Genomic DNA, 25556 nt, shown 5'->3' on the forward strand with positions numbered 1-25556 from the left:
TTTTCAAAGGATAAATCATCCTTGGTGCCTAACCAAATTCACTGTCACATTGGGAATACTTACACATCATCTTATCTCTTCTGCACTTTAATTAGCAAACATAAACTTCAACAGTCCATAATAGTAGCCTTTAGCACCTATTTTACTACTTAGTCTCTCTTCCTTTTTAAATTGTTTTCCCCCAGCAAGTGCACAAATAACTTGGATAAAGTAATCTACAAAGTCTCTGCTTCTCAGTAGTGCCTAGAAATATCAGTAGCAACTCCAGCTACTATTACATATTATGTAGTGATTTCAAAACGATTTTTTTTGGATATTGGACACATGTAAATGTGGAAACATGAAACTATGAGCAAGATTTAAAGACTCTACTAGTGTATTTGGTTTTCTTTAAAATAAAAGAAATTTTTGAGATAAGTAGCTGTACATAATCTTCAGAAAATGAGTCAGTATTTGTCTGAGGTCAGACAGTCCTATGAACTTTTCTCCTTTTTCCTGTTACTTACCAATAGTCTCAAGAAGTGGTTTATAATGAAACACACATTTCCTTTTGAATTTTTCTTTTTTCCTTACAAACAAATGTTACATCTTACAAGATTTGTTAGATTTTAAGGGCTGTTAAGACTCATTTGAGTTTTTCCATTGGGTTCTGTCAAATTTCAGATGGTGTTGCATATTTAATAATGAGAAGTTACATTTTGTGATAACTTAGTCATGCTGAGGACACAAGAATATAGTGTAATACGATTTTCAATACAATACTTATTTGCATAATATAGATGGTATTACCCTAAGACTGAAAAACAAAATCTATAATGTCTGAATGAAAAACAGGCTGCACATTTCTGAATGTCTATATTCAGTTGTGTTCTGTTATAATGCTTTTTTTGAGGAAAAACATACCTAGATAAACAGGATTTTAAGGAAACCTGAGAAATTTCTCAGGTGATTATGGCAGGAAAACAAATGCCCACTTTCAAATGACCATTGTGACTTTCTGAAAGCATCCTTGTGAATGGAAAAGTTCCCCTTAAAACAAAGGGACATGGTCATTTTCAGAAGGCACACATCTGAGTGGAAGTGCTGGGGAGAGCTGGCCCACTGCTGCAGTCCAAGGTGGTTCTGACCACGTATAGATCAGGGTAGCTCTAAAACATTACAGTCTCTTAGGACTGGCAGCTCCATTGAAGCTCCACATCTGAACAAGTCTTCAGCTATGCAGTATTTGTCATAGTGTCACGGCTAGAGATTTGCCTGCAGAATTCCTGATGTGCCAAACCCACAATACTAATATTTGTTCTCTGTTGGCATTTTTCATTCTCATGAATATTTTTGTTAACATCTCTGTTTCTTTCTGCTTTTGTTGGACTTGTGATGGTACCTTAAATGCTGTTTTACAGATGCAAACAGCTTAAACTTGTTTAAAGTTTGAAGTTTGTGCTTACACTTCTTGTGCATAAGGGACCCTTGATAGATTATATCAGCCGTAGCAAAACTTTTTTTTTTTTCCCTTGGACCTCATACCTAGTAACCTTTTAGGTTTGGAGTTTCTGACAGTATACATTTTGCTGCTTCTGGCCTGCATTGATTTCAATAGGGTAACTGTTGTAGAAGATAACTATGTATAACTATGTATTCAGAACATATTTGTGGGAACCCAAGACAACACATATTCAGTAGTGTGAATAATAAAGCAATTTATTAATTGTGAAAAAGCTTTCATTTATGGAAAAAAATGCTGTAGTCTTACTGTGATTTTGTTATTAGGGGTTTAGGAAGGTCTTCAAAAGTGTAGTTAAACATCAGTATCAGTTTGCCAATAGCTTGTAATAATTTTCTATAGAACAATAATATTTTAAAAGTAGAACTTGATTCTAAACCAATTTTTTCTAAGTGAAGGGTACATTAAAGGAGAGATTTAAAAGGCTTGATGCACTTGAGGTAAAAATGTTGTGTAATACTTGGCATGATTTCCCACACAACAACTTTGCCAATAATATAATTGACTGAGGACAAGGTGCTTTAGTGTTCAAAAGTTGAAGTGTGGGCAGTCCTGGTATGAATTCGAGGACCCAATGAGGGAACACAGGAAGTTCACATGCCACAAGGTTTTTTGCAAAAGACTTCATAATAAACTAGTGACTGACAGAGAGGAGTTTTTCCTCCTGCTTTCTCCTTCCTTACTCCAAGTTCCAAATCACAAACATGGATCTGTACTAGTATCTCAAAACTCAAACTGTCTGACACAAAGCAAAAACTATCCGAATCCCACAATGATTTGGAAGGTCTAATGTTGCTGCACCATGGTAGCCTGAAGAAAGAATCTGTGCTTTTGGGCACTACATTCATCCTTGAATGATTATCTTTGCTAACCCTAAATACACTACCTGCTATTTCACACAAATTAGCAAAGTTTAAACCAAAGCACTTACTATAGCTCTGCCAAATTTAAAAGGCTGTTACTCAATCTGAAAAAAAAAAAGAAAGCAGGCAACAACCGGCTGGACGTGCACAGAGGTAACTCATAGGAATTGTCTACATGGAGACGACAAAACATTTTTCACTAGTAAAATTGACATGTATGGCAAAAGTCTCTAAAATCTGAGAAGATATATTCCAAAAATTATTAATAAAAAATAATTATTTGTAAGACTTTTTTTTCCCCAGGAAAAATCCCAAAGGATTATTTTAAAGGTTTTTTGCATAATAACACAACACAGCAGAAACTGTTCATGTAATGCCTGTGGAAAAAAAAAATCTGCTTTCTGCAGTTTGCCTTTCTTAATGGACTGTTACTGCAGCCATGTTCTTCAAGAGTCTGACCACTGATGATTCAAAAATCTTAATTATAAAGTGTTAATTTTTTTATTGCAATTTTTAAAAAACTTAATGTAGATTGACAGTTTACAAACTTGAAGTGACAGTTTCTGTATCACTTTCAGTACCACCATGAATAATTATGTTCCAATTAGTTATTTTTACAGAAGTGCCTGTGTCATTCATTTGGGAAGAATTCAGTTCTGCGTGTTGTCATTGAGAAAATGAAATTTGTTTTAATAAAGGTCTGTGTTAAATATTGACAGGTAAGGGCTCTAATATTCTGTCATGTTAAACTGTTGTCTAAAGGAAATCCCTTCTCCTTTCTCCAGTTCTTACAAATTCTATTTTTCCTTTCCTCAATGATACATTATTCAATAAATGTCAGTAAAATTCTAATAGCAGAACTTCAAACAAAAGGATAGAGAAATTTAATTATTTTCTAGCAATTTATTCCTAATTTACTGACGATTTTGTGCCTAGCCCTCTTCTCTGATTCATAATTTTTTTTAAGAATACAAAATCTAGAGTCAGTACAATAAGCTAGTCTTACAATAAATTGAGAAATATGATGAGTGCTATGTCCCATTTTACTCAAAATACTTTTATTCCTCCAAATTCAAACAAATATAGATATCCCAATTTTCAACTTGGCACTCATTTGACTTATTACAATTTCAGATCTCTTCAGATAGCTTTTATGTAATTACAACAGAACTTACAAGATTTTCACATTAAGCTTTGGGCTGAACATGTACAAGATGCATCACTCACATCCAAAACAATTTGACCTTGCTGCAATCATAGAATCCTTGAATGATTTAAATTGGAAAAACCTCTGTTATCATCGAGTCCAACAGTTAACCCAACCCTTCTGTGTTCTCCTCTGAACCATATCCCGAGTGCCACATCCATGTCTTTTGTGTGTTCCCAGGGATGAATCCCTCACTTCCCTGAGTAGCATATTCCAATGTATAAAATTTACAGATTCCAATCCCTGAAGTCTCAACATTTGTGAAATAAGCATTTCTGATGTGTCCCTCCTCTGGCTGCTTCAGCTTCGGGGACAGCACGGTAATACTGAGTTTCTCTGACTTCCTTCTGCTGTGTTTCTGGGAGCTCCGTGGGAGTGGTGCTGGATGCACAATTACTCTGTGTAGTAGGCACTGTCAGGGGGGTCCATAGGCTCGGAGCTGTGCCCTCCCATGCCTGTAGGGTCTTGTGAGCGGAGCTGTCTTTGGAGTTGAGCTGCTTCTTTTCTAGACAGCTGCTAAAGTGGGACATAGGACCATTATGAGCCCAAGGATTAACTTGCTAGGTGTCTTCATCATCTTAAGGGGTTTATTTTACAGGGTGAATTTAAATTCCCAATGTTAAGCAATAATTTAAATCAGAATAAAATATACCTTACCTTTAAGATTTTTTTATGGTCTTGATTATTTTTCTCTAGCATCAATATTTTTTTTTTAAAGATGTTTTAAAATACAGTGTACATAGCCCAATCGAGTGTTGGAGCTGGCTACACCACTGCTTTCAAAAAAAATTTCAAAAAATGCTTTTACCTGAAGAATCTATTTTTTCATCAAATGCCAGCTGAAATTCCAACTAAAAGTACATAAACTGAAGATTTATATGCTGCCACAAATATACACACATGTGTACAAACATGCATATACAGACACTGGATACATACCTTCTTTAATCAGATATAAAATATCATCCCTCACTCCACTAGGAATGGAAAGTTTTGTGTTCTAATTAGCTTGGAGTTCAAGGCAGTGCTTAAATCCTGTTGGAGAACACTGACATTTTGCCAGAACACTATGCCTACTTCAATATCAATGGTCTAGATGCATATAAAATGTACTATGTTGGCATTTCCAAAGTTGTAGTTACTTAAAAATGAAATTTTTTAATATGTGTAACTAGGGCAGAAGCACTTGACCTATACTACTTTAGGTGGAATTTCTGAAGACATTTTTAATATTATGTAGCTACTTTTATAACATAAAATCTATTTTAAAAATATTTATTTAAAGCAGACTTGACAATATATTTTAATCAATTCCACCTAGCCATGTTCTTGCTATATAATAACATGTATCATTCTACTGCTGAATCAAAGTCATTCTTAGAGAAAACTTTTTCATCTTTTTGAAACACTTGAATGACACAAATCATTATGCTAAGTACATACAGATTCAGCCTCTTGCTGAATACAGGACTACAGAGAGAATCAAACACTTCACCTGTCTCAAAAATAGGCCAGGAATTTCAGTTTTGGTAACTGTAGATTATGAGAGCTCCCTTTCATTTGTTGATATGTTTTCCTGTGGTGTGCCTCACAGAGAGGAAATTTAGATTAATGAAAATAGGTCAGGTACTCAGTAAAGATGAAATTGCAAGGAAAAAGATGCTGGACTGTAGTTTCACGAGTAGCAATGTGTACATGCACATAAAGCAAATAATATAGCTCATAATTAAATTGAATCAGAAATATGTTGAATAAATACACTGGAATTATAATGTTTAGTAAATAACTTCACTGTACAGGTATTTTTTAAAAGCCTGCACAGGATAGTGTGTTTAGTGCAGGGTTTTCTTTCCAAAGTGAAAGACAACAGAACCAAAGCAACATTTTGAAGGGACTTGAGCCACATGAAACAAAGGATTGGTTTCTAAGTTTTCCCACTTATATACATATGCATATGTGTGTATATGTGAAAAACACAGTATTGTGAATCTGTTTCTTGAAAATTAAACAGCAGTAACTCCAGCTGATGAAAGGGTAAAAATTATGAGCTTTTTTATTTTACTATATCTTTCAGTCTCACATTATAAAAACTACTAATTTTGATTCACTCAAATGACTTTCTAATGTTTAAAAATCGTGGAACTGATTTGAAAAAACTTTAAGTGGATGTAATTTTCATTAAGTGAATAATATATAGTTTTTTTTTCATCTACGTAATCTTAACAAAATTAGGTTCAGAATATGTGATTAACAATTACAGTAATTTCACAATTACAAGCCGCACTGACTATAAACCGCGTCTCTGGGTGTCGGCAACATTTCGTTCTTTGTCCATACACAAGCTGCACCCAATTATAAACTGCTCTGTCGTTCGCAGTGAGGACCTGCATGCAACAAAGTTGCCAAATAGTAAAAGAATCGCGGGATTGGGAGGGTTTTACTGGCAGCTCAGCCTGCTCGGGGCTGCCAACAGGGCCAGGTGGCCCATCTCAGCACTGCCGCTTGGCGGGGCCGCTTGGGGCCGGCCGCCCCTGCCGCTGGGCTCGCTCGCCCCGGACAGGCGCTGCCCCGCAGCGGCACGGGGGCATGGAGCCCGCCGGCACCTGCGGCGGTGGTGGGAGGTGGGGATGGAACATGCTGGCACCCGCGGTGGCAGGAGGGGAAGGAGCACCCCCACTCCTGCGGCAGGTGGGGACAGAGCCTGCCTGCTCCTGCGGCGGCGGTGGTAGGCAAGGACGGGAACCCCCCGCCTTCCCCCCAGGCCATGGGGCCAGCAGGAGGGAGCTCCACGCCTTCCCCCCCGGCCGTGGGGATAGCAGCACAGGGCCCCCCATCTCTCCCCCGGGCTGCACTGCCTGAAGGAGGGAGTCCCCCGCCTTGCCCCGCCTTCCCTCCCCCCCGAACTACCGGCAATGAGCTGGCTCCACCTGCCGCAAAACAGAGTAACCAATTTGTAACAATCCTGAAAAGCCAGGTTTTACCGGCAGTTGCTCAATTCGGCACCTCGGTTTGCACTTCTGGGGTTGGAAATGTCAGAAAATTATTCACATATTAGCTGCCCCTGAGTGTAAGCTGCGTTTCCGGGGTGGGAGCAAAATTTTAGTCAAAACAGTGCGGCTTGTAATCGTGAAATTACTGTAATTTACAGGATAAACCTGTGTTGGAATTTTTCAAACCCTGGGGTGCTAAGTAATAATTCCTTAATACTTTTTGTATCTCTAATTATTAGTTAGATTTTTTTTCTTGGTTGTATGTCATTTTAACCTACATAAAATACAACAAAATCTAGCTATCAAATGTCATAGGAAATTTTTCCACACTTATTCATGCTTGGTGACTGGATTCCAGTACCCTGTTCATAAAATTCCTTTTTGATTGCTACTTATATGTTATATTATACAGATCTAGTTAGGTGGTTCATGTCAAAAATTACACTCATACTGTGCAAACAGCATACATTATCTTCACTTGTAAGTACCCATCTTTTTTCCATCAGTTGGTATATAGCTTCATGAATTTAAATCTATCTTAAATTATCTAGCACCAAATGCTGGTTTACTCTGACAAGAATAATGACTTCATCAGGAGAAAATATAAAATATATACTAAAATGTGAGATTATAGTTATGTCCATTTATTAATTCTAGTCTCTAGTTCTGTGAAGTGTTTGATGGAGTATAATGGTTGTAGTAACCCCAGACAGAAGGATACCAGTAGGCTGAAGAATTCAAGGGGTTTTAAGATTTGTTTTAAGATGACACATAATAAAGAAAAAAAAAAAAAAGGTGGATTTTTTTTGTTTGGTTTTAGGGGTTTTGGTTTGGTTTTTTGTCTGTATGTTTGTTTGTTTGTTTGTTTTCTTTTTGGGTGGTGGGTGTTTTTTTCCTTTTTTCGGTGTCTTTTTTTGTTTGGTTTGGTATTTTGGTTTTGTTTTGGGGTTTTTTTGTTTCTTTGGAGGTTTTTTTTAGGTTTCTTAGGTTTTTGTTTTGGTTTCTTTCTGGGTATGTACAGCCTGAATAAGATGGCTGAGAAACAACTCTGGGAGCTCTATGACCAGAATAAAGCAAGGGCAGCATCCTGTGGGTTGGATACCAGCATAGCTCATACAGTGAGAAAGAACATGTAGCTTATTTTGTACTTTGGGTAGCAACCCATTGTCAATGGTTTTATTCTCATGCTTTTATCCTTTCTTGCTATGATATGTCTCATTACATTGCAAAATTCTCCATGCTAGTTTACTTCCGTGTACTTTATCCTGTCACTCTGTTCATTCTCATATTCCCAGCTAGAAGGAGGAAAGCTTTGTTTGGGCAAGTCTGCGTAGGGAAGAGTGTTTGGTCAGCAGCTTGGGAAGATGTTGTGTATTGGTATACAATATTTTTAAGGTTTTTTTTAGTACTTGTTATTTCTGTAGCAGTTGCCTCATGGATATGCAGAGGGTAGAAGGATAGGAGTGATAGGATAGGTTTAAGGAATTTCTCAGGAATTTAGAGTAGGTAAGAATGCTACTGGGACCTCCTTCCTTATTTTGATTTTAGGGATAAACTGACTAATTGCTGTCTAGACACTACTATTAAGATCCAGTATAAGAGTAAGATTTAAAAGTTTTCATATTAGATGTAAATTGGTGGCTTTTAAGAAACACAACATTACTTTCAGTGAACCTGACTTTTTGGGAAAGCTGTTCCAACTGAAGTTCATGGACCTAACAGTTGTATAGTTAAATACTTTTCTCAAGCTGCACAAAACACATAGAATGGGCCTCATAGAGAACTTTATAGTCAATCAGTCTTTCTTTCTGGACCTTGTCTTTTTAGGACAAAGGGCTAAAGGGAGTTTTAAGTTATATAAAAAGGAAATTTTCTCATGGTTCCATACTTGAAATCAAGGATCTTCTACAGTTACTGGGCTTTAAAGTTGGAGGAATATATTATAAGCTTCCTAAGGCTTGTAAATGATTTTTTGTATGCAATTTTTCCTGACAAATCAGATGTGAAGCATGTTTCAGTCCTGTGCATCTCTTTGTATTGGAAAAAATTCTAATACTATTGCAATTGATGGGTACTATCCCACTGATTCAGAAGGTAAAGATTTTAATTTCTCTAGTCTATATTGAAAAAAAAAAAAGCCAGTGAAACAAATTCTTTGACATTTTCGTCTTTGGAACCTCAAGCATTATATTAATGTGCCTCTTTTGACAAGTTTCTCAGTCTCTTTTAAAATAAATCTCTTAAGGTCAAGCTGTGGCCTTTTAGAGTATGGGATCTGCCTAAAAGAACATAAATTTCATGGCTGCAGCACTGGTGGAACAAAAAGTAGCTGGAATTTTGGTCTTAAGTCAAGTACCTTTTACCTTCAGTGTGCACATCAGTCAGCCTCTATGCTCAGGTGAACAAGGATTCAATTATTTCCCAGGATAGTGTAAATAACCCAAATCAGAACTGTAATTTCTGGTCTAGCTTCTAGCTTCTCTTTTCCTCCAATGTTGATTTTACAGTTTTCAACAACTATTCTCTCATCCTTCTTCTGAAAACAAAATCTTGCCATGCAAATGTTGTTTGCATCCCCAGTTTTCCTCTCCAGAAAAGCAGATAGGATCTAACTGCAAACAGTGGCTTGTCATTGATTGTTCTGAGCTTCCTTGTGGTGGAAAGGGGAGAGTGCATTATCCTCTTCACTTGCTGGTGTTCTTGCTGGAGGCCTAGGAAGATCTGCAATATATTTAGGCAACCAGTGTGAGAACAGGTACTTCCAAACAATCAAAAATAATACCTATGAGAAGAGGAACAGGAAGTAAAAAAACCAAAAAAACCCCAACAAACCAAAAACAACGACCCCCCCAAAAAAATACAACAAAACAAACAGATAGACCAACAAACAATAAACAAACAAAAATGCCCCCCAAACCACAAAACCAATGCTGAAGCACTCTTCAAGTAATCCTGAAGCTAGAGAAACTGACGGCATATAACAGCCATGAAAATATTCCTTTTTCCCAATGAAATGTCACATACTAGGTTTTAAAAAGTGCTGGTATTTACTAGGCAAAAATTTTTGACTAGCATTATAAACAGCCTCATTTGATAATGTGTGGTTGCAAATTCACTGTGTTTGAAAAGAGAAAGTGAGCTCTGAAGCCATTTGGAATACAAAGACAGGCTTACAAAATATGTACATCTTTTGTAGACCAAAGGGAAAGATGATATTTACTTAAACTAGAAGGGTTTTTTAAACTATTAAACTTAGGAGTTTCTTTGTATAATATGTAATAAAATAATAAATGTCACTTAAGATTCAATATTAAAACTACATAAATTATCTAAACTTTAGAACTAAGAAGTCCCTGACAGTGATTTAAAGAATTCAATAGAGGTTATTGAATCAACATTATTGGCAGTTCTAGACAAAGCTTGTTTAACTCATAATTTGAATTATGATATAAAAGTCTGGAAAGACCAATGAATGAGCAAACACAAGATGGCAAAAATAAAAATGGATATCCAAGTCTTGTTTACACAACCATAACATTATAATTTTGATTACAATACTCATATTTTAATTGGTAAACATAATGTATTCTGCAGAAAAATGAATGGGAATTTCTGTATTTCTTGTCAGTCCAGCATTTCACCCTAAATCCTCCACATCCAATGAACACTATTCTTTCCAAAAGTAATGGCTACTTATCACCAAGTAGGAAAATTCTACAGTTCCGTGTCACTAAGATTGATTGATCAATCAGACCATCAAGGACTAAGAGGTACCTTTTAAAAAATTAGGGTACACTTGGAACTTAAAAGCAGGAAAAAAAAAAACAAAACAAAACAAAACATTACAAGGGATAAAAAAAAAATCTTCAAAGGTTTTATAGTCAATGGATTGAAGAGCAGATGGGACTTTTTTTGTTCTGATCCAATGTATAACTAAGCAGCAGGATCGATGAAATGTACACTTTCTAAATATTTGCATTCTTTCTGTAGAGCCTCATATGTTAAATTCATAAAAGAAATATTATCTAATTTTTCTTTACACAAATTACCTATATAGCTGTTATGGAAGACATGTATTAGGTAAACTTTGAAACAGTAAGAATGTTCACAACACCTGAAAACACTATTTCTGTGATTATAAAGTCTTGTAATTCACAATTTATAATATCTAAAGCTTTTCATTTTCCAAATCCCAAAAATCATGTGTAGACTGCATTAATAAGGCAGATCACTCTGAAAATTATATAATTGGTAACACCTGTAAGCTCAGATTTTCAATGTTACTGAATTTAAGAGTTATTGCGTAAAACATACATAATTTATTTGAGTCCTTAATGAATAATAAAATCTATGATGGGAAAATGTACATAAAGGTTTGTATTTAAAGATTTGCCAGTTCACAGACTCACCAGTTTGAATCACAAAAATCAGTGGTTTCCCAGAGAATCATTGTTTTCCCAGTACGTGATTGGAAAAAAAATTTGTATCTTCTGAAATGACAGCTGATGAGACTTAACTTTTTATATATATGTGGGTTTAAATCTTCTAAAACATTAAAAATGCAGCAACTGCAATATTTAAGTATTATACTGTGGATCAATAAAAGATGAAATAATTTTTAGAAACACTATAAATAAATTTTAGCAAAAGCAATATCAAACTTGAATGCAGAGATATATCATTGTCACTACTGAAATTTGTTTCACAATGGCAGGCCTGAGTTCAAGAGAGTGGGAGTTCAGGCTTTGCTCTATTTTAAATCCTCAGAGATTTGCAGGAAATCAGAGCAAATGAATTAATATCTCTTGCTTTGAATTACTTACCTATATGTATAGATGGAAGTTTTCCACCCTGAAAGTTTTTACAGCACGAGTCACTCATGTGGAGCCTTGGGTGGGGGGGAAACAAAGAATATTTCAGAAGGAGAAAGTACTTTGTGTAGAAGCACTTTCATAAAGGGATTATACAGTTATCTGCTTGAAAGTGGCCTTTGTTTCTAAGGTAATTTCATTTAGTATTCTAATCCTTTCAGGTGGCGATGTTTGCTTTGCCTTATTGAACCTAGAATAGGATTTTTGCATGCTTTCTTTTTTTTCTAGCCATTGAAACAGTCTATGCCAGTGACTTGGCATAAAACTAGTGTTATCCTGCCATACTGCTCCTTGCATATTCCTGTGAAGCTCAGCAGATGCCTTCTGTAGTTTGCTTAAAGTGTGACTGCAGTTACAAAAGTGTCACCATGTGGAAGAGCAGTCTGAGAACAAGTTTCCCTAAACAAAGGGTGAAAAGTTGGTAAAACTATCTTCTTGGCTTATTCACACTGATTCCAGGCAAAACAGGCTGGCAAACTAGATATCCATAAAAAAGTGATTGTTATTTATGCTGCTGATGTGAAAGACATGCATAATTCAGTGGGAGAATGGATTTTGTACCTATTGCATGGATTATGTGAGACTATCAGTTCTTTTATGATGGTTACTTAATTAAATTTTCTAAAGCTGTTTCTCACCCATTTTGTTAATTTGTTTAATAACGTGGACTGGAGATGCAGAAGCCAAATCTTGAAATACATTTCAATGATCACTGAGGACATTACCAGTGAAGGTGAGATATGACCACCAAGTATCTTTACTGCTGTTATGTTCAGCAAAAGCAGTATAATTTAAAAAAACAAACAAACAAACAAACAAAAAAAACAGTAAACCATGAAAGCTAACAATCGAAAAGATTATTTACCTTTTATGGGGAAAGGCTCCTACTTTGATAAAACACGGCTAAGAAAAGTTTTGAAACTTTCTTTAGCATGGTTTATTTCTAAAGCAAAACTGCAAGAAAAAACACAGATGGTGCTAGGAAAAATCTTTTTTTTAGTCTTTTTTTTTTTCTTTTTTTAATGCTGCAGTTTCCCAGAAGAAAAAGAGTTGTGAATGGAGAGTGGATGGAATCATTTTTTCTGCTTTTTTTCACCTAGGCTTGTTCTGGTTGTTCTCTGAAGACATATTATATAGTTTAGCAGAGTTTCAAATGCTGCTTTTTTAGATAACTTGAGGCTTTTGGCCCTTAAAGCACAACTACTTGGTGAGTTATGCTTTCCTCTCTGCCCAGACACGACAGGATTCTCCCTTTGTAAGAATTCAGTCCAGTGCATGAGAGACTTTCCGTGTCACAAACTGGGCAGGAAGGAGTGCAAAGTAGCAGTAAGGAGACTCTTCTCTCTGAAATTACCTATAAAGGGCACATTTGTGAGCATGTCCTAGTAGAGTGCAAGGTAGGTTCACACATGCTTTGCCGGCCTATGATATGAGACAGAAATTGCCAGCACTGGCTGGATAACTAGAGTGACCACATTTTTATTTAAAAGGAGAAAAGAGTTGTGTGCTGGAGAGGAGGTAAGTATGTCAATTTAGAAGGCAGAATTACCAGAAGTCGGTCAGCTTTTTCCCTCCCCTTTCTCTCATACAAAGTCCAAGGATGATGTCATTCATCCTCTGTATCCTTCTTGTTACTTGGACCATTTTCTGCACTGGGTTTGGCTGCTGCTAGGAATGCCTTTATCTCATGAGTTAATCATGTAGCGTAGCGATGGTGACTCTTTCAGGATAACAGACTAAGCAAATTTGAGAAGCAGTCGTTCCTCAGCTGTCCAAATTATTTCTACCTCATAGAATTACATTTAGTTCTCCATTTCATAAACTTCAAAGCACAGACCAGATTCTTAAATAAAACTTCTTGCCATCAACACTGATGTTCCTTTTTCTTGACCTGCAGCAACATAGATGAAGCCTTTGCTGTAAATAAATGAGTGAGGTTTTTTGGACCTTACTTTTTCAATGTGTGAGTTGTTTACATTGGCATTTAAAGGCATGAGACTTGAAGATTTTGACAGGTGTGGGGAAGGATGCATTTTCAGTGAATCCTCATGATGCAGTTATTCCTCAGTCAAGACTATTTCAACTAAGTTTTCTGTACTGGAGTCCTGAGAAAGGATGCCCCTCTTTGCTTATAGCACTAGCATCTATCTATCTATCTAACTAACTAACTAACTTCTACTATCTAAGCAGAGGGAGAAGAGGCACATTTCAATATTATGTCTGTAATGATAATTCTACCCAAATGTCTCAAAAGTAGGGGCTAAAAGTTCATTTAAAATAAATGTATTAATCCATAGATAGCTCTAGTAAGATTTGTCACAAAAGATCACCTTGATGCTGGAAAGGACTGTTTTGTCATATGATTGTGATTTGTATTTGATCCTGAATAATTTAATAGTCTTTCTACATTTAAAATGTTTGTCACTGAAAGGCATTATTTACAATGAATGTTATTTAAATTTTGCTTATATTTATCTATAGTCCCTGTTAACAGATGTATGGAAAGGTACCTTATCCTTTCAGGATTCTAGGAAATAATGTAGAACAATGGAGAAACAACACCATAAAAAATTAAGTTACTTGCCTTTTGAAAGTCTTTGATCCAAAAACCTAATTTACATGTCCCAAGACTGAGATATCTTATGCAGAAACCCATCCTCTTTCTCCATAATTTAGCAGACTTCTACATGTACTTCATCTTCAAAATACACTAATCAATGAACAGTTTGCATCCATTAATACTCTAAATGTATGCAAAGGTGTTAACTTCTTTGCTTTACTACAGTTCAGTCAAACTCAGATAATAAGTACTTCAAAACTCAAAAAATTCTTCTCCTGTTTGCCTTTGTAGTAAACAGTACTATATATCTACTCCTTCACTAGTGTTATTTAGGAAAATGTCTGTTTCTGAGAAACTTTTATCACAAGTGTACTGTTCTCCAAAAGTAAGATTTATACTCTCATTATTGAGGTAGAAATGTACTTTTATTCAGCAACCAAGTTTATGAAAGAATGTTATTTTCCCACTGTGTAAAAAAAGAAAATTGCTGCAAATACCATCTGAAGTATATGATCTGATCTGACACAAAAAAACCCCTCAAATTAATTCCTCCCATTAGTTCAAAGTAATCAGACTGTCTGTGCGCCTATGTTGCTAGTCAGTAACACAGAAGAATGAACTCATTATTTACCAGCAATGCAGAAAAACTTAGTTGAAGTCACCAATTTCCCTGAATTTGTGACAGGTAAGGCCATTGCTAGCTTTTTTTAGTTCAGAATCTTTCTCTCTGTCTCCTATTCACATTTGTGGATAAGTGGTTTAGATGAACTAAATTCAAAATAAGTCAGCACCAGCTTAGAAGGCAGATTCTATTTGATGACAGCACTGGCTTGTCACCGATACCCCAGACAAATCAACCATGCATTTTAGTAGCATCTATCTTGTAAAGAGGATTTGCTGAAACAGGAAAATACAAAACCTTGATCCTCACAGTGAAATGACATAATAAGTGACTTTTATTTGCCTGGTCTTAAAGAGTAAAAAATTCTTGTCAGGTAAGCGTCATCATGGCATGTCCTGCATTTCTGTGCGTTTTCTTGGCTTTCGTACTTTATTCTAATTGAATTGCAGCTTCTTATAGCTATTTTAAGGATCAATACTTCTTCACAGGGGCAGAATGAATAAGAATCAATCTGAACACTTCAGCTCCTTCATCAGGAGTTGCTTCAAACAGCAGCTCTTTCTCTGCAGTAATCCGTGTGATTCTGTTAGCAGCATCAGTCACTGACAACAAGGCACCTGAACTGTGTTTCTTTCCCTGTTCATTGGGATTTTTTATTGTCACAGAGACCAATGTTCTTTCTTATAAGGTTAGAAAAGATCTATAATAGCTTCTATACCATTATATTTTAAATTCTAGACTTTATTAACACACTCTTCAGCTTGTTCACTTTCTGACTCTTTGCTGCTTATGAATTATTCAGGGTAGATTTCACTTGAGGTAAATAGTTTGATTTGAAGTTTTTTGTATCTGGATTTAGATGCAATGAGAAGAGTTAAATGCTCAGAATTTTAAGTGAGGAGAATTGCAGAGGCTCAGCTATTAAGATGGAAGACATTTGCTGTTAGTGCTCTGGGGCTGCCATTGAGATCTCAGTACGGTGCTATTTGTCATTCTGAAGTAGGTAGGCATTATGAAGCCTGGAGTATAAATCAGCCTTTACATGGTGTCGAGTCCTGAAGCACTTTGAACACTCTAATCCACTTCTGAGTTAACAGAACATTTTTGGTTTTACAAGCTTTAAAGTTTCCCTTTATAGTTAACCCTGTCATCTTGTTATTAATCATCATTATTTTCTAGAATTTTACATACCTCCCCAGATACAATTCTTAATGTTTTGCTTCAAAGTTGTGGTGATGTCACTGAGATGAGCTTTAGTTTTAGTCATCTAGTAGAGATGAAATTCCAGCAAAATTAATATTATTAATTCTGCTCATGTAAAGAGGAATATTGCCTTATCCTACTAGCAGGTCAGCATTATTTGGATGCTGCATCAATGTATGATGCCTGTACTTTGTCCCCTTCACTCACTTCTGTGTAGTATCATATTAGTGTCACCTCATGGGCAGAGATGATATGAAAGAGTAGTGGTTTCTCTGTGGCTGTTTTCACTGTATATCTGCAGTCCAGTAAATATTAACTCGGCACAGCAAAGCAAACTCTTTTAAATGCAGATTATCTTCTTTCATCTGGAAAGCCAGTGTACATACAAAGGGTCAGTTCAGAAGCTATATGTGCTGTAGGTTCTCAGTTCATTGAATCTCAGTTTTTGTTCTTCCAGAGGCTAAGTAAACATTTTAGCCATCAGCAACCATTTTACTGATTGAATATTGCTATATATAGTATTATATAGACTTCAGTCCGAGAGTACCACGGTGCAGTCGGTTGAATTTACAGTGCTTTTGCAGGTGGAGTTGTTAGCATTAATGAAGTCCATTAAAATCACATAATTTTCCTGCCAGGCAGCACAGTCTGCAGGCACTGGCCAATGCATCGCCTGCAGCCACAAGTCAGAGCTACAGAACCAGCATTTACTCCCCATGAACCAACAGCAATCCCATCCCAGCCACACGTGCTGCTGCTGGGCTGGGCACAAAACTCCCCTCAGCTACCAGGAAATCTCTGCCACGCACAACAACTGGAGTGAAGGGGAAAGATTCTCTCAGACTAAGATGCAGCCATTAACTTTAGAGAAATTCTGACCATATTTTAATTCTTTAGTCTGAGGAACAGAGAATCCTCAAAAGGCAGGACATGATTGAGGACAGCGTTGTCAGATTAATTTATTTGTCTATTTATTTAACTCTGTTTCCTAACTTTTATATGGTGGAACATAAATATTCCAGATCTAGTTAATCTAAATTAGCTTAGCCCAAAAGTAAGTCACCGTGATCCCTGCTAAAAAGTGTGTTTTCTTTTACAGCCACCCAGAGTTGTTATTTTCATTAAAATGTTCATGCTCAGTAAGGAAATATAATAGTTTAGTAGCAGAGTGATTGCTTGTGCTAGCAGTAGCACACTGAAGTTATATGACCTCTCATTAATCTGTACTTTGATAAGGTCCTGGAGTGGTAGGATTAATGACATTCTACTGTAAATTATTCAAATCCCTGCCTGTGCACAGACTATCTCTTTGGAGAAACACATAAGTGATACTGAACCTTTTACTGCCTTGGAGAATAACTACAGTGGTCCAGAGACAGAAATGTGCTCATCTGTATTTTGGATCATGTGAGTTGCCTAAAACCAGGCAGCTTTGCTTTTCTCTTATTATTTTTTCTGCATGTGATTTTACTTCTAAAATATTCTACTTATGCAAAAGCTATTTTTCCTACTCCCCCCATCCCTTTCATTTTATCCTCTGAGCCCCATACAACACACTGAGAGCTACGTACCTGGGCTAGCTTGGTGACATTAATTTCATTTGGTCCACAAGGCTTTCCTGGCTGCTTATGTTTCCCTTGTGCCACATCAGCCTCATCAAATCCTGTTTTTCCTCTTGGCTCCTTTCTGTCAGCCTGCATTCTTCTGAGCATTGTCTCTTCAGCCATATCTCATCCCATGCAGTGCTTTCAATTCTTGTTACCAACATTACCTCCCCTGCGAGGATTATAAACCCTGCTCCTAGTGCAGAAAAACTATGTGGATTTCATGGCCAGGACAACCTTTCTCTATGGAAAAGAAAAATGAGCATGCCACTCTCACATTTTAAGATCTATTCCAGAAATTCATGGACCCGAATGTCAGAGGCACTATTAATGTTTCTGATACAGCCCTATATAACAGCTCACAGAATTACTTCCTCAGTCATCCCTCTATATAGCTCAGTAAGCTCTGATTAAAAGGTATCCTAGATCAATTTATGGGAAACAATACATCTAGCAATGGAGACTTTTCCATATCCTTTAACCATCATTGATTAAATGTTTATCAATTATTCAGCTGGGAGTCCAACTCCTACCCTTGACTTTCACAGCTGTTTCTTAGACACAAGAAAAATTCTATTTTCTAGTTTCACACAGCAATTTTCTATGCACTACTGTGTGCCATATTTATATCAATTGGATTTTTGTCAGGTCAAAAGCAACTCTTTATGCATGGCAAGCCAATGTTAATCTATTTAATTTTTTCCATCTTTGACCTGTAAAAACTGGATGCAGTAAAGACTGTTGTCTTAGTGTTGTACACAGAGTCATCCTGCCTGAAATTTTCTTTTTTCTATATTGAGGAATTGCATTAGCCATTGTTGCAGTCGCTTTCTGTTGACACTTTGTGCTCAGAAGAGGAAAGATCATATGAAGTCAATTTGAAAAATCATCAGAAAGTGAACTTCCTGCAGTGGAGTGCAGGATTGACCAACATCATTTGATAGACCTCCCAGCTTAAGGAGTGTTTTTTTCCTCAGCACAGCACCATGCCCAAGTTCTGTAGATAATTTCTACCAATAGAAACCATCCTTAAATTTGGCTATGGATGGTCCTGAGGCTGCTGTGCTGTTCTGTTTGTGAGTATCAGTGTACAAGAAGGGATGGCTCCCCAGAAATTCTACCTCACTGGTCTGCTCTGTACCATCCCTTACTACACATTATGGACTGATCCTGTGCTGAGCTCTATTTTGGCAGCATTCATGCTGCCCTTGCTTCTTCTCACTACTATACCTTTTTCCAGTGCATAGCAGAATGACACTAATGAAGAGATTCACAAACCTTATCTCTGTTGTTCTCCTTCCTAAATCTTTTAGACTGCTACTAGTTAAAAGAGGTTACTTTTTATTCTTGATGGTATATTGTTACTGGAAACAGAGATAAAATTTTAATTTTGTTGTCAGACATAACAATGTTTAGAATTTTCCACATATGTAAAAGTTACTGGTAGAATTTATATATCAAAGTCTTTGGAGTCCTCAGTATTCTGTAGTCTATGAGAATATTGCTGTTTACTAAGCTCATACTTCAAATTATATTAGCCTGTTTTAACAACACAAAAACAGATTTCAGGAACTTTGCTTAAAATCTTTTACAGCAGTTTGCCTTTGAAACTGCTACAAAATTTTAATGGCTTTTCATTTTGATTTGCTGGCAAGAAACAATTTGACTGCCCTTTCTTTGAAAAACTTAAAGGCTGAACAGAAATTATTTTGCTGACACACTAAATGCTTTTTGCAACTGAACTGATTTTCTTCAGTAATAAAAGTTGATTGGTATAATGAAAAAATGTTTTATGTAAGCATCACACTACTGCACCAGTGCAGCTCTGCAGCCTTCTCTGAGACACTCAGGCCACATTCATTTGAGTCAACAGGCTTATCCACATGGTACAAGCTCAGAACATAAAATGTCAACCTCAAATTATTTCTTTGATTGTGTACCCAGATTAGGAAGCAGCATGTTAACACACTCTCTGAAATGAATTTATGTGTATATATTTGCATAAAGAAATGCATCTATTCACACACAGACATTTAAATATTATTTGTACCTTTTAATTTATGTTCAACAGTCTAGTTTCTATTTGACAGAAAGCCTCTGGCTGCTTTCTCACTGTTAAGTGGTAATAAATTGCAGTTTCTGAACAAGTTTTCAGAAGCAAAACTCACTGTTGCACTTCCCAGAATAAGACAGGAGTTGCATAAACTACTGCTGTTTTCTTACTGAAACTCAAGAAATCACTGAAGCTTTATATTGTCAACTCTGTAACATCTAAGATAAACTTAAGCTAAAGATAGACGCCTTGATAACTCCATGTTCACTAATTACTTCTACTGAAGCAGTTTAATATCACCATTCATTTATTTAGATACTCGTCTTTTTTTTTTTTCTACAGCTTTCTTTATCTTCTGTTACTGAAGCATTTAAATCTAAGAACTTGTACTCCAGTATGCTGTAATTGAGTTTAAATGTTAATTTTCCCAATTTCCTGAAGTATATGGCTAAAAGGATTTCATATCTTAGAAATAATGATATTTCTTTTCACTGGAACAATAGAAAATTCTCATTGTGTTTCTGTTTCAAGTAATGCTCTTCATTTACATACCAACATCCCCCTCATTTTCTTTATCAACCTGGTGAAATTCCTCAGAAATCTGCAGAGGGTTTGCCTTGCTTGATGCTGTAGAACAGGGCTATGTGATACTGGTGTCAGTTCCTTTTTTCCTTGAAATTTACCTTAGATAATTTGATTCTTCTTTTTTCTTTTCCTAGTTTATTATCAAAATACTTTCTGCTGTGTCTAACACTTTAGAAACACTGAAATGGAAGAATCTCCAGAATAACCAAGTCTAGTTCTTTACTGCTTTTATAACTCTCCTGGCCATTTAAAACAGCTGTTAAAATCAATACATCTGTTGCTCAAGGAGTTTTGATTTATTCAGGATTCCATATTAAGCTTCCCTTATCCGTGTGTACTGTCTTTTGGAGTTGTTCCTGTTTACAGCTAGTTTCTGCTTCACAGAAGAAGAGAAAAATATCTGCAGGAGCTTAAGAGGGCTTCTTAGTCCAATGAATTTATCACAAACCCCATAGATTTTACTCACAGGGCTCTGCCTTTCATAAACTTAATTACTCTCTCCACCTGTTGTGACGGGCCAGATGGGCCACTGCTGTTATTTCACCCTTTCTAGGGGACAGAGCACTTCCAAGAGTTTCTGTAGCTGCACAGTGAATTTGTTTGTTTTTCATGCTGCTCACACACAGTAGAAGGCTCCTTTAAATAGGGCTGGCAGAAGTCCACGCTGTCCCTCACTGTGGGAGCAATTAACTCTATTATATAGATAACCAAGCTCATAGAAATGAGGTATGGGTACCATTACATGCCCCTGCAACATTTGTTTAATTGCTAAAGCTCTTGTTTATGCACTGCTTTGTTGGAAGAAAATGTATTAAACTATAAAACAATGATCTGTCAGGTATAAAGCCTGCAACCTTGAGGGGATCATTATGGGGCTCAGATCCGAAGAATTTAAGAAATTTTGTCATATATCAAATGTCTGAGACCCAAGATTCATCTTAGCTATAAGGCAGTTTTATGGACTGTCAGCATGGAGAGAATATTTACATATTTTTATCAGCAAGTAATTGGTTTTTTATCATTTATGTTTTCTGTCTTCTTGTATTACACTGTATCATATTGTTCATAAAAAACTGCAGTACTGTTGTGTCAAGTGGCATTGCTATGTTACCTCAAAACATCTGATTTACTTCCTTACTGTTGTTTGGTAGAACAATGAAATTAATGAATTGTGTTCAAGCCTGTGGCAGCTTTGATGCTTTTTAGCTGGCAGATATATCAACAGAATTTTATGGTAGATATGAGTATGCAAATATGTGTAATGCAATGGAGGTTTAACAGATCAATGTAGTACAAAAAAAGGCAGAGCATATGTTATTCATTATCAAGCTAAAACTAACTAAGAAGAATAAATGCCATACACAAGTAAAGATGAAAAATGTTCAATACTTTGTAACTTTCTCCCACATATTTCTTTGGGAGCTAGCCTTGATTACCACATGCCTGTTTCTGCACTCTGGGATATAGACAGTGAAATCAACACTGAAGGCTGCTGCTGGGGTTTATATAGAAATTCAAATATTTGTGGCATGTTGTGACCCTTGCATTTCACAATTGCTTCTGTAGGAAGTAGGAAAACGTTACAAGGTCCTTTCAAGGTAATGGCCATTTTTCCTAATTTTTCAGAATGGATTTTAACAGTCTTTATGTAGTTTTAACTCAAGATTGAAGTCTGTACACTAGATAAGAGTTGTCTCTATCTCAAACCTTATTAATCTAAAAGCGTACCAAACTAGCATCTTAAATTGTGTGTATAATAACCTAGATATGTACTGATAGTGAGATACACTTCTTTGCCTTGCATTTATGGATTTAAGATGATAATTTTAATTGGTTTAAAGCAAACAATAAATCTGCTGCATTATGATTTTTGATAAACCTTTGTGAGTCCTAAGCTGCTGTAGTCAAGCAATAGAGCCCCTATTATGTGGCAGTTACATCTGCTTTAGCATAAGCTGTTGTTTAAGACTGAAAGTTCTTTATTAGTAATCTCTTCTTCCTTTGTTATCCTGTATTTAGATGGCAAAATTTTAAAAAGTGGAAGAAATAGTTTATTTTCTGTCCCTATGGGCTTTCTAGAGCAACCACCACTCTCTAAGTTCAAGGTTCTTGAAATTAAAACAAAACCTTAAGTCTAAACAAATTTTCTAAATTATTATCTGTAATTTAATAATATTTTATTATGTGATTATTTAAAATACTGATTGATCTTGGGGAAGGTTAAACAGAATTTACTTCTATTGGAAATCTAAACCTTTCCACACCAAAGGTATTAATTTATTTCAGTGTTATTGGAGCATTCTGAGTTCTGTAAGTTCTTGAGGTTTAAGTATAAAATAGCATTTTCAATTTATCTAAAGACAGCTATTTATGCTAATTAACTTTGGAATGAAAGAAGGTGATGCAGTCACTTACTGAGGAGTGCTAAATATGAGAATTTTTTTTAAATTATTGTATGTTGTGCTTCAGAATCTGTTGTTTTAAAATATAATCTGAAGACTCTAAACTGCTTTTTGAAACTCCAGCACACTTCTGAAACATCCAAATAATTTTCCATGTTGATCTGTCACTCAGGTATTGATCCTGGCTGCCTCTGACACTCTGAAATCTAATGAGGTGACAGTCCAAGGTCTTGTAGCTGCAGGCTATTTCTTCCAATATGTCATAATTTTCCTGCTTTTTTTTAAAGCTACCTATATCTATTTCTCATTTTAGGTTAGATAACCTTGGACTATCAAACTGTAAGCTGTTGAAATGAATAGTCCTTTGACTGGTACAGTGACTTTCTGAGAACTTTCAGCATTCGATGGATGATATTCTACTTTACTCAGTGTGATTTTCTTTGTATATTTCAGTTGTGCAGATATGAGCTTTAAAAATTAATTACATGTTTTCTTCAATCCAAAATATAAAAGTCCACATACACAACCTGATTTTTGGACCATCTTTATTCTTCTCCACTCACTCACAGTATTTTTTAGAGAACTCCACAAATAGAAATAGTCAGTATTATACAAACTATTAATTGGGTACTGCTAAATGATCCCAGATATTCCTTACAGCTTGGTATCTCAGAGCAACTCAAACAAGTTTGGAGGTAAAATGATAACTGGGTAATACTGTCACATGTACCTGAGGCTTTTCTGACTCTATGAGGTTCTTGTTACACTTTTATAACAACCACATGTGCACTGAGTTGAAGTTGTTAGCAGAAATCTCTTTCTGCTCCCTGGAAGCCACTTGGACTTCCTGACTTCTGAGAGCTTTCTGACACGGGAATTGGAGATGCTCTGTCTGCTGTAAAAGCTGACTGAAGTGCTGCAGCCACAGGGAAAACCTTCAGGCCTGAGGGCATGGTTTTTGAGCAGAATAAGTGCCTCTCCATGAGGTCATACCTGATCTGTATTATGGGATCTTCCTTTTACATAAACTGACCTTTTTTGGTTCTCTGTGAACAAATTTTCCCCATGTCACAGCAGAAACTTCCAGAAACAGGCTGCTCTGGAAACAAAATGTCTTCTCCCAGACTGCTCAACATTTCAATACAGTCTTTAGCCTCATCGAGAGAAGCTGGAATGTAGTTTTTAAGTGGGACAGTCCAATTAAATGAGAAAATACATTTAATAATATATAATACTAGGTTAATAAAATAATAATACATTTTATGTTTTTTGTAATAGTGGTATTTTGAGTTATTCTGGGAAATGTCACAACACTACACCTTCATGGTTTGTTCTGAAGTAATTGATCAAATATGGCATTGAGTGTTGCTCTATAAATTCTGCATGCTTTGGGAGCCCCAAAGAATAGATGAAATTAGATATCATTCTTAGACATTTGTATAAGATATTGCTGGTTAATGACATTTTTACCAATGCTGTACTGGTGGCTAGTCTGTCCTACCACGATAAATCAAGCTCTAACCTGAACACATAATCATTAGGAAAACAGAGCTTAATTACTCACCTATTAGTCACAGATTTTTAGGCAGTGCATCTGGGAGGCTGAGGACAGTAAAAAATTGCTCTCACTGTTGTTTGGATGTCAGTAGCACAAATGCCATAGTGTGGTGCAAGTCTGTTCAGGCCAGCACGAGAGCAGAACCTTCTTCTCAGGGAGGGGATCCTCATCCTCGCTGCCTGCCAGAATCAGTGTCTGCAGTGACAAAGCAGCGCTTCAGAGCAGCTGTAGGAAAGTTCGCCCTGGGCATGGCCCTATTTCTATACAGCTGAAAATGCAATACTTGTTTAAATACCCTTGTGAAGGGCATCATCCTTGCTTTGATATGTTTACGGTTCAGACTGGGTCAGGAAGTAAACTGTGACTGATATTTTGTTGTGTATTGACTGGTAGCCTCTATCGATTTCTCTATTTGTCCTCGTGACAACTCATGTTTGCACATTTTTAGATCATGGGATTCAACTAGAAATGATTGCTTTTTCTGATGTTTGTTTTTTTTTTTTCTCTAGACTTTAGTGCCTTTACAACCAAGCCATCTTCTATGTGAATGTGTATTTCAAGAACAGATATTTCAGGAAGCTTTTACCTCTATAATCAATTCTCAAAGTATTTTCTTAGAACTACAATGCAGTGCAAAATCAAGATCATTATGTTTATCGTAAAATACAATATAGGCTGAAGAACAAGCAACTATGTCTGCTGTTCTGCTTGTTGGCTCAAGAATCTTAACATATTGCATAACTTACAAAGAGGTCAATGCAATCGTTTCTTCCTCCAAATGAATATACAGTGATGAACATTTGAATTAGGGATTTGCTTTCCAAATGTGCTAATAAAGCAATTCTAAGTACCTATAGTTATTGGTGGATTTTCATTTCTTTAGAATAATTTTTACCTTTTCTGTGAAAAATGCTGAGAAACACACAAATGTCCTTATTGACCTCTCTCAGGTCTTTGACTGGACCTTGCTGATCTCATATTCATTAATGAGGGAAAAGCAACCTTGAAAATGGTAGAGTCTATTAAACTAGGCAAGCATAAAAAGGTTGTGTGTACACTACAGAAGACTGAAACCCGCAAACAGTAAGAAGTTAAAATCACTAGTAGAGCAACATTTGCCTGGGGCAAATTTTCAAATTAAAAAAAACTACTCTTTTTTATTGTTATAATCTGTGCTATCAGAGGATGGAATAATAGAGTTTCCTATAACTTAAAAGAAAGTTTTTATATTATCACAGACCCTTAATGGAAAAGAAAATAAGCAAACTATTCAGCTAGAATAAAGAAAATAAATTATCCCACTGAAATAACTAATTTCCTGATCATTTAATGTTTCATACTTAAAAAGAAACATCTTCCTCTTCAAACATAATTTTAAAAAATCTATTACTAGAAAATATTTATAGGAAATTGTTTCCTAATTAACAAGTACAAGTCTTTTTGGGAAAAAACAAAACAAAAAACAAAACAAAGCAAAAAAAAAAACAGACAAGCAAACAAACAAAGAAACAAAACCAAACAACAACAAAAAAACCAC

At 36.0% G+C, this 25556-nt stretch overlaps 1 protein-coding gene and 1 long non-coding RNA gene across 3 annotated transcripts in view; one reads left to right on the forward strand and one right to left on the reverse strand.

The window, feature by feature from the left end:
- RALYL (RALY RNA binding protein like) overlaps nt 1-25556 on the forward strand; it is a 381123-nt gene that overhangs the window by 103455 nt on the left and 252112 nt on the right. The gene's annotated exons all lie outside the window — the stretch shown is intronic.
- Nucleotides 8762-24189, reverse strand: LOC116995604. Its single transcript, XR_004417766.1, has 3 exons — nt 24026-24189; nt 11385-11449; nt 8762-9282 (listed from the first exon to the last, which is right to left on the reverse strand). It is a non-coding gene; the product is annotated as an uncharacterized LOC116995604 (long non-coding RNA).

Source organism: Catharus ustulatus, chromosome 1 (genome assembly GCF_009819885.2).
Source record: "Catharus ustulatus isolate bCatUst1 chromosome 1, bCatUst1.pri.v2, whole genome shotgun sequence".
In the NCBI taxonomy this organism is placed as follows: domain Eukaryota; kingdom Metazoa; phylum Chordata; class Aves; order Passeriformes; family Turdidae; genus Catharus; species Catharus ustulatus.